General features: G+C 36.8%; 1 pseudogene; it reads right to left on the reverse strand.

Moving 5' to 3' along the window:
• Window positions 1–3,023: 3,023 nt before the first annotated feature.
• LOC112482750 lies at window positions 3,024–3,137 on the reverse strand (annotated as a pseudogene).
• Window positions 3,138–8,135: the final 4,998 nt, after the last annotated feature.

Below are 8,135 nucleotides of genomic sequence, written 5' to 3' on the forward strand. Positions count from 1 at the left end.
TGCCTACTGCTCTGAGCAGAAATTGCATTTGAATTGTTTCAGGGATGTTACTTAGATGGTATATGATATGTATGTAATAAAATGTACAATGATGGATTTATTACTGTAACCAGTTTGTTAAGCCATCTTAATCTTATGTCTTACTAATATGAGACAATAGTATTTTTCCCAGTTGCTGCAATTAACTATGCTCTCTTTAATTCCACTTCCTGACCTTTAATGACATATTAGGTGAATCCAATGTGGTCAAGGGAATTGCTTCTCACATAGAGGCTGTCGCTGCAAGATTGCATTAGTAAGCTCCGCCCGCAAATTCCTGCAGGGCTGACCTGAGACGCTTGTTGATTCTTTCTCTCGCCAGGCTTCTGCCTGTAAGGAGTGGACTGCATGGTTGGGTGGGGGTGTGGGGAATGGCTGTGGTTGATTATGGTAGGAAGGGTTTTACAGACATTTAGCAAGTTGGTTGGGGGAAATGTCTGGCTCCAATTTTTGGCCACTGTCTCTAGAAGGAAGTGTACTGAATACCTGCTATTTGGGACAATTCTGGGACAATAGGAAATGTCCCACTCAACATCCTGCTATATGATGTTGGCAGCCCATTGAGCCCTGGCCTTGGGGCAAACAGCCTTGCTCAGTGCCCAGGTGAATTTGCATTAGTGTGAGGGAGGCTGCAGCAACAGGCCACTGAAGTTAGGCTTGGACCACCTTGCCTTTCTAAGGATCTACTTGTGGATACTGGCTATTGTGAAGAAATACTTATACTGTGAGTATAATTTTCTCACCAGCCAAAACTGTCCTTTTTTTTTTGGAGGAATCTGAGTCCCACAATTCTAATCCAGTAGGCCATCAGACTTGTCCAGGGTCAAATAGAGGTTCTGGCCCTAGCCTATTAAGTGTAAGAAGATAGGAGAAGAGACTTCTGTCTCTCTATTATCATCACTGCCAGGGCTAACTGCCCCTCTGGAAGAAAAGTAGTTATTTAGAATACAGTGGTATTTGGAAGATTCTCCTATCCTAAACCATCTCTCCTACTCAGGTGCCCTAGGGTCTAAAATTCTACCATGAGAAATTCATTCTTTTGGATGAAGCATTGTCCTTTCCTCCACGACTTTTCTTAAAATAAAAACACCCTAAGGGGTGTTGTCCATGAAGTCACTAACCACTTATGTGTATGACTTCCGAGTTGAACAGCTTAGTCCTTTAGAGCTTTCTCTGAAATTATCATTTGCATTCATTTTAACACTTAAACTCAGCAATGAAATTATCAGTCATGAATGCAACATTTTAAATGCTTAAAATCTAGTACTTTTAAAAGATGACAGAAACATGAATGTTGGTTGTGGCTTGTGCTTTTCAACTTGGAGTCTCTACCAAAAATATCAAAGCGTTCTCTATTTGGTGGCATGATTTCAATATGAGTCACACAGACTCAGCTCCAAGGAAGAATGAAGAGAGGATAGCAGAGGAGAGGGGACAGGAACAAAGGAAGCTTTGCTTTTCTCTGCATTTGTAGATTTCTCCATTGAGAAATGATAAAGGTGCCCATCATTTACACTATGGTGGATTATACCCAACCACCCATGCCATAAATAATACACACTGTTATTCATGACCCATAAACTGTCCTTGTACCATTTTTTTGTTGATCCTGTAGCTTCTACCTAGACTGTCTTTGCACTAGTCTCCTTCTTTCCAAATGTTACCCTTTCTTCAAATCCTGCTAAATTTCTCCTCTAGACTTCTCTAGCCACACAGGTATTCTCCTTCTCCTAAATTCAAAACACTACCTGCCCAAATCTCTTGGCATTTGTGCCTTTATTACACTGTGACTTCTCAAATGCATTGCTCTGTTACTTAGCCCATCCGGATGCATATCTTGTTTTTCCACCAACATGGAAGTTCAACAGCTTTGGAATCCCCACAGGGTCAGGGACAGTGCTGTATAATTGGTAGTTGCTCAATTCTCTGTTAAATGAGTTCCTTAAAGGCAACAAATAGACTTTTGCTTAGACAAAAAGTCACATAGACATTCTGAGGTCTCTGTTCTTTGGCTGCTCGCAAAGGGGAGATTTTATTGAACAAACTGATAATATTTGGCAGCTAAAACATAATACCGTGGTCTCTTTAGAATTAAGGAAGTAATACAACTGAACGTTTCCAAAATGCTCAGCTTACCTAAGGCACTAATTCCACATGCCATCATAACTATACTTCTGCTGTCTGTATTTGAAGTGTATGACGATGATGGTTGAGAGGAGAAGGGTCCAGTGTAGTCTCTCAACTGGATGGGAGGGAAGGAACCTACATGCCATTCATGAAACATGGTCTGTGATTGAGCTCATCAGGAAATGCTTCAAATAGGAAAGTGAGTATCAACTAGAAATATACTATAGCTAAAAAACTCACCATTAGGATTAACCTCTGGTTCAGAATTAGGTTGAACCACATAAAATTCCTGATCTTTGGCTATTTTTAAACTACAAAACAATTTTTATGATTCATCTTAATATTAACCTCCATAAAGTTGAATGCATAGTTTTCCTTTCCTTCCTGGATGTATCACCATTATGGTTCGAATTCCATTTGAGTTGAACATTTTCTTATGATGGCAAACCATAACAATCTTATTTTAATAGAACATCAATGGTAAAATGCCTTAAATTTTCCCATATAAGGTGTCTATCTATTTAGAAAGTCTTTGTTCTTATAAGTGTCTATCTATTTAGAAATCCTTTCTCAGTATACCCTGCTCCTCCAAACACATTTGAAACCATCCTCCATCTTGATGAAACATAAGGCTATTTTAAATAAGAAAAGCTATTTTTAATAAACTTTCTTCCCAATTCTTCTTTTTCTCTCATGGTTAATTGTTTTTAGTGGAGGAGTTTGCTCTATTCTGTTTTCTTTTTTTCTTTTTTATTTATTTTTTATGTTTTATTTTTTTAGGTGAGATAACCCTTGGTTGACCTCACAGATTGCAAAGACCTTGTCAGCTTACAATCTCTTATTTTTTTTATTTTTTACACCTACAGCACCTGGTCTTCCTAGGTGGTCTCCCATCCAAGTACTAACCAGGCCTGACCCTGCTTCTGAGATCAGACAAGATCAGACTTGTTCAGGGTAGCATGGCTGTAGACGCTCTATTCTGTTTTCTGTAGTTGATTTTTGTTTCTATCGTTTTTCAAGAGGATTGTGGGCCTTCTTTCTACCCACTCCCTCTTTCCTGCCATGCACGCCATTATTACTTTATTTACCTTCTGTCTCCTCTTTCTAAGTGCAAGTGAAGGTAATATTTACTCATCTTTTTGTTGCTAAGTGAGATAGCAATGACCCAATAGTACCAAAGAAATGTAATATTGGAGTTTGTTTCCTCAGCAATTGCAGATGTCCATGGCTTTAATGATTGATCATCAAGCTCAGAATAAGGAGTTTTGAATTCTAATCTAAGTTATGACAGTGACTCCTGGAATATGTTTAGGACAACTTATTGAATCTTCAATATGGTCATTTATTCCCATAATACTTACATTGAAACTTCTGTTTACCCATTTTTGTTCCTACTAGGCTTAGCCAATTTATCAAATTCCTCACAATTTGTGTTGCATTTCTTTCCAGTGTCTCAAATTCCTCAAGTTCTTCACAAATCTGTTTTTAGTATGTGTGTGTGCATGTGTGTGTGTGTGTGTGTGACGAATAAGTTGGTCTAGTGCCTGATCTAGCTGAAGAAGGATGATATGACCTCTGGGTTAGCACAATGAGAAAAGTTATGAATGTTTCCTTCTGTCAGTGAATGAAGTCTGCTATGTTAGTGGGAACAATCAGATGTCTCCCATTGGCTTAACAGTGCCGACTTGGAAGTCATTATAGTGCCTGGTCCTTGCTCTAAGAAATTCACTTGAGTTATTGAAGCAAAACAACATATATGGTAAGTGTAGAAAAATCTAACTGCTAAATGACATAGCCATATCTGTATGTTAAAAGACTGCATTGTAATTGTCTTTTTTATTCCTTAAATGTTTTTTTTATTACCTTGTAGGATCACAATGTAGTGACATAGAATAACAGGTGAAGGCACAGAGAATCTAATTTTTAGGACTAATTTCATCAAGAACCAGCTGTAAGCTCTTAACAGAAAACTTTTGTGACATAGATTAAGCAATGATTTCTTAAATATAGCATCAAAAGCACAATTTATACAAGGAAAATCATAAATTGAACTTCATCAAAATGAAAAGCTTCTTCTCTGCAATGACACTGTTAACAGAATGAAAACAAGCCACAGCCTAGAAGAAATATTTGTAAAGAATATATATATATATATTCTTTATATTTCCAAATATATATATAAAGAATTCTTAGAACTCAATTAAAAAACCCGGTGTTTAAAAATTGGAAAAGCATTCAATAGATCTTTCCCACCATCTCTTCTTTCTTTACAAATAAGGTATACACACAGCAAATAAGCACCTGAAATGTGCTCAATGTCTTTAGTGATTGGGGAAGTAAAAATTAAAACCACAATTAGATACTACTACACACCCATTAGAATGGCTAAAGTTTAAAAAATTCTCACAATACGGTGCTGACAAGGATGCAGAGCAACTGGAACCCTCATGCAATGCAGAACGGTGCAGCCACTTTGAAAAAGAATTTGGTAGTTTTTTATAACGATAAACACACCATTTGACCCAGCAATCCCCTCCTAGGCATTTACCCAAGTGAAATGAAAAGTTATGTTCACATAAAACCCTGTTTACAAATGTTTCTGTGGCTTTGTTCATAATCACCAAAATGGAAACAATCAAATGTCTAATGCGTAAATGAATAAACAAACTCTGGCACATCCACACAATAGAATACTACTGATTAATAAAAGGGAACTAAATACTGTTACCTGCTACAACATAGATGAATCTCAAACACAATATTGCTAAGTGAAAGAAGTCAGATGAAAGAGGCTACATACCGTGTAATTCCATTTATATGAAGGCTAAAGTTAAAAAATACAAAACAAAACAAAACAGAAGGAAAGGCAGAACTATAGGACTGAAAAGAGATCAGTGCTTATCAGGGGGTGGGAGTGGGGAGAGGGATTTACTACAAAGGAACATTGGAGAAATTTTTCAGGGTTAACAGATGTGTTTTATACCTTGATTGTGGTGGTTCTTATATGACTATATATTTGTCAAAATTCACAGAACTGTAACACCAAAAAGTATGAATATCACCATACATAAATTACATTTCAGCTTTTAAAAAGGGAAAAATGCAATCTCTCTGCCTCAAATGTGTCCCAATTTGACACATTTATCAAATGGGAATGATGTAGCTGCTGCTGCTGATCATGACAATGATGATGATATATCAAATTCACAAAATTTTTTTGAGCTTTTGTAAACTGGAACATGTCCGAGTGCTTTGAAATGCACAAAGTGCCGTACAATTGGCAAATATTATCACAAGATTTTCCTGTTTTGTTTTGTATTCAGCTACATTGCTAAACTCTTACATTATTTGTAAAAGTTTGTCCATTGACTCTTTAAGCTTTTTGAAATAAATGAGCGAATAGGTTACAAACAATGACAGTTAATTCCTTCCTTTCAAATCTTATATCTTCCTTTATAAATTCTTTCTTTATTTTCTTGTGTTGGTTAAGACTACCAGGTCAATGTTGTGGTAGTAGGTGTGGTAGTAGGCATTCTTGTCTTATTCCTAAACTAAATAGGAATGTTTATAAAATTTCAAAATTTAATACGATTTGTGATTGATTTGGTAGATACCTATTAGCAAATGAAGATAGTTTCTTTTTATTCCTGTTTCCCAATAGTTACTTCTTATTTTTTTTTTTTTTTTTAATAATGAATAATGATTTTCTTAACTGGATGTTTTTCCTGTATCTGTTGAAATCATGTCATTTGGTCTTTTAATAAAAAATATATTTTTAATCTAACTTTGAAGCTAACCTTTTATATTCTTATGTTCTCTTCTCTAATCAATCTTTAACCTCCTAAAAGGCACAGACTTTGTCTGTTTGTCCCTGTATCTCCATCACCTAGTCAGTGTCTGATTTAAACAAAATATTTATCTCTAGAACTTAACTCTTACATCTAGAGAGAGAAGAGCACTCAAATTTCATTATTGAAAACTGGAAGGCTCAGAACTCTTCTCCCATAAGATTTCTAAATCCTTAATTTCAAAGTTAGCCTCATCCCATTTAGTCATCTATATCTCTTTCAAAGTTTTTATTTCATTCTTTTTGCCCCCAAACTATTCTTGGAGTTAGATTTTTTAAAAAGTTAATATGGCTACAAATGCTTTTTCAGGCTTCCCTAAGACCTGCTGCTATTTTTTATTTTAATATCTCTCTTTTCCTTATCAAGAGTGGGTTGTAGGTTGTGCCTAGGAGCCTGAAGATTTATTCTTCAAAGATCAGGATGTGAGCAGAGGAGAGAAAGATACTGGTAACACCTGAAGATTTGTAGCAGGAAGTTTCACTTATAACATGAGTGTCAGCCAAGATAGCAGCCAGTTGCAAAGCAGTTGGCCAACCTCAGGCTGGCCAAACTCAGGCTGGCTTTTGAGAATTCTGGTCTGAGGGGAGACAGGGTAGATGATATAGTATAATGGATAAGAGCATGAACTTTGGACACAAGCAACCCCTAAGTTCATTCAAGTCTTGGCTCTGACAATTAGTAATTGGGTGACCATAGATAAGTTACTTAACATCCCTATTTTTGGTATCCTCATTTATAAAATAGGTATAGAAGTAGGTGGTTTTGAGTGCCTGACACACAATAGACTCAAAAAATGATGGCTATTATTTCAATAGCAGTTGCCTAGATATAATCTGATGTGATAAAATAGATTTCTCCAAGAGAGGGCACTTAAAGGTTTTTTTTTTTATATAATGTACTTTGTTTTGTTTTTGATTTCTATCATGAAGAGAAAATATGTAATTTTTAAAATGCAGTTATAAAGATGCAGAACAAAGAGAATCATGACTCATGTTTCACAATTTACTTAGCTTATTTATTGTTTCATATTCTGTAATACTTCAGACAGTTACATAATCTCCCCCACTACCACCCCATCCTTTTAGGATGCCAGGATATGACATCAGGAACATAGGGAGGAAGAGTTTTGGTGGGGAGAGTCATGATGTGTTGCAGGGAGAAGGCACAAGCTTTTCCGAATTAATGTACTATCACTTACATTGGGTAAAGCAATCCCAAATGCTGACTGATACCAGGAAATAGTTTTTCCATTATGGTTGTACTATCTCTGCAATTCAATGAGACCTTTAGATAATGTTATGAGCCATCCTTAGCCTGGCCTGTTGTTCAGGCTCTGGCTTTGAGCCCTTAGTTAATCCTAGTTATACTCTTTTAAATCTCTCCAGTTCTTGAAGTCATAGCCTTGACTTCCCCAGTTTCCTGAGAATAAATGTTCTCAAACACTGCTTCTTTAGTATCGTTCTTTTTTTTCAAAGGCTACAGTTGTTTTCTCTTATCTGCCCAACAAGATAGGAATCATGTACCACTCTCCTACCTCCGTCCCTTTGCCTCTGACCAACCTCCCTGAACTCCTGTTGTCTCTTCTCCTCTTGGGCTGCCCTCTCTCCCAGCCAGAACCATCCTATTTCCTTGCTTCCATGAGGGTGGTTTCTCCATCTTGCTGTTCTCTCTTCCTCCTTTACTAAAGTCATGATATCGAGAAAATTTTAGTCTCTTGGCATCTTTGGAAGCCATCTGTATGAGGTTTATTTGTGCTTGCGCTTGTTTAGAAGTGCTTCGGTGTATTGGAATTGGAGTAAGATTCTAAGAGAAAGCTCAAGTGAAAGAAGAAAGATAGTTGCTAAGTTGCATTTAAAGAAGCCAAGTCCTATAAACTGAATTTCTGACCAGCTCCATGATAGCTGGATATGTGAGTTTGGAGTTGTTGCTGAGAGAGTGTTTACATGATGATGTTTAGAGATGTTTAGACCTGACTGCTCTGGAGTTTCATTCAAAGTTCCCACAGACATAGCAATAGACCACTAGATGCTACAGGAGTTGCTCCCTCACTGAAATGGTGTCTGTGGGGACACAAAACAAAACAAACCGAGAAATAAGCAAACACTGGCCCGGGTAAGATTG

Source organism: Pteropus alecto, unplaced genomic scaffold, assembly GCF_000325575.1.
Source record: "Pteropus alecto unplaced genomic scaffold, ASM32557v1 scaffold155, whole genome shotgun sequence".
NCBI classification, from domain to species: Eukaryota; Metazoa; Chordata; class Mammalia; order Chiroptera; family Pteropodidae; genus Pteropus; species Pteropus alecto.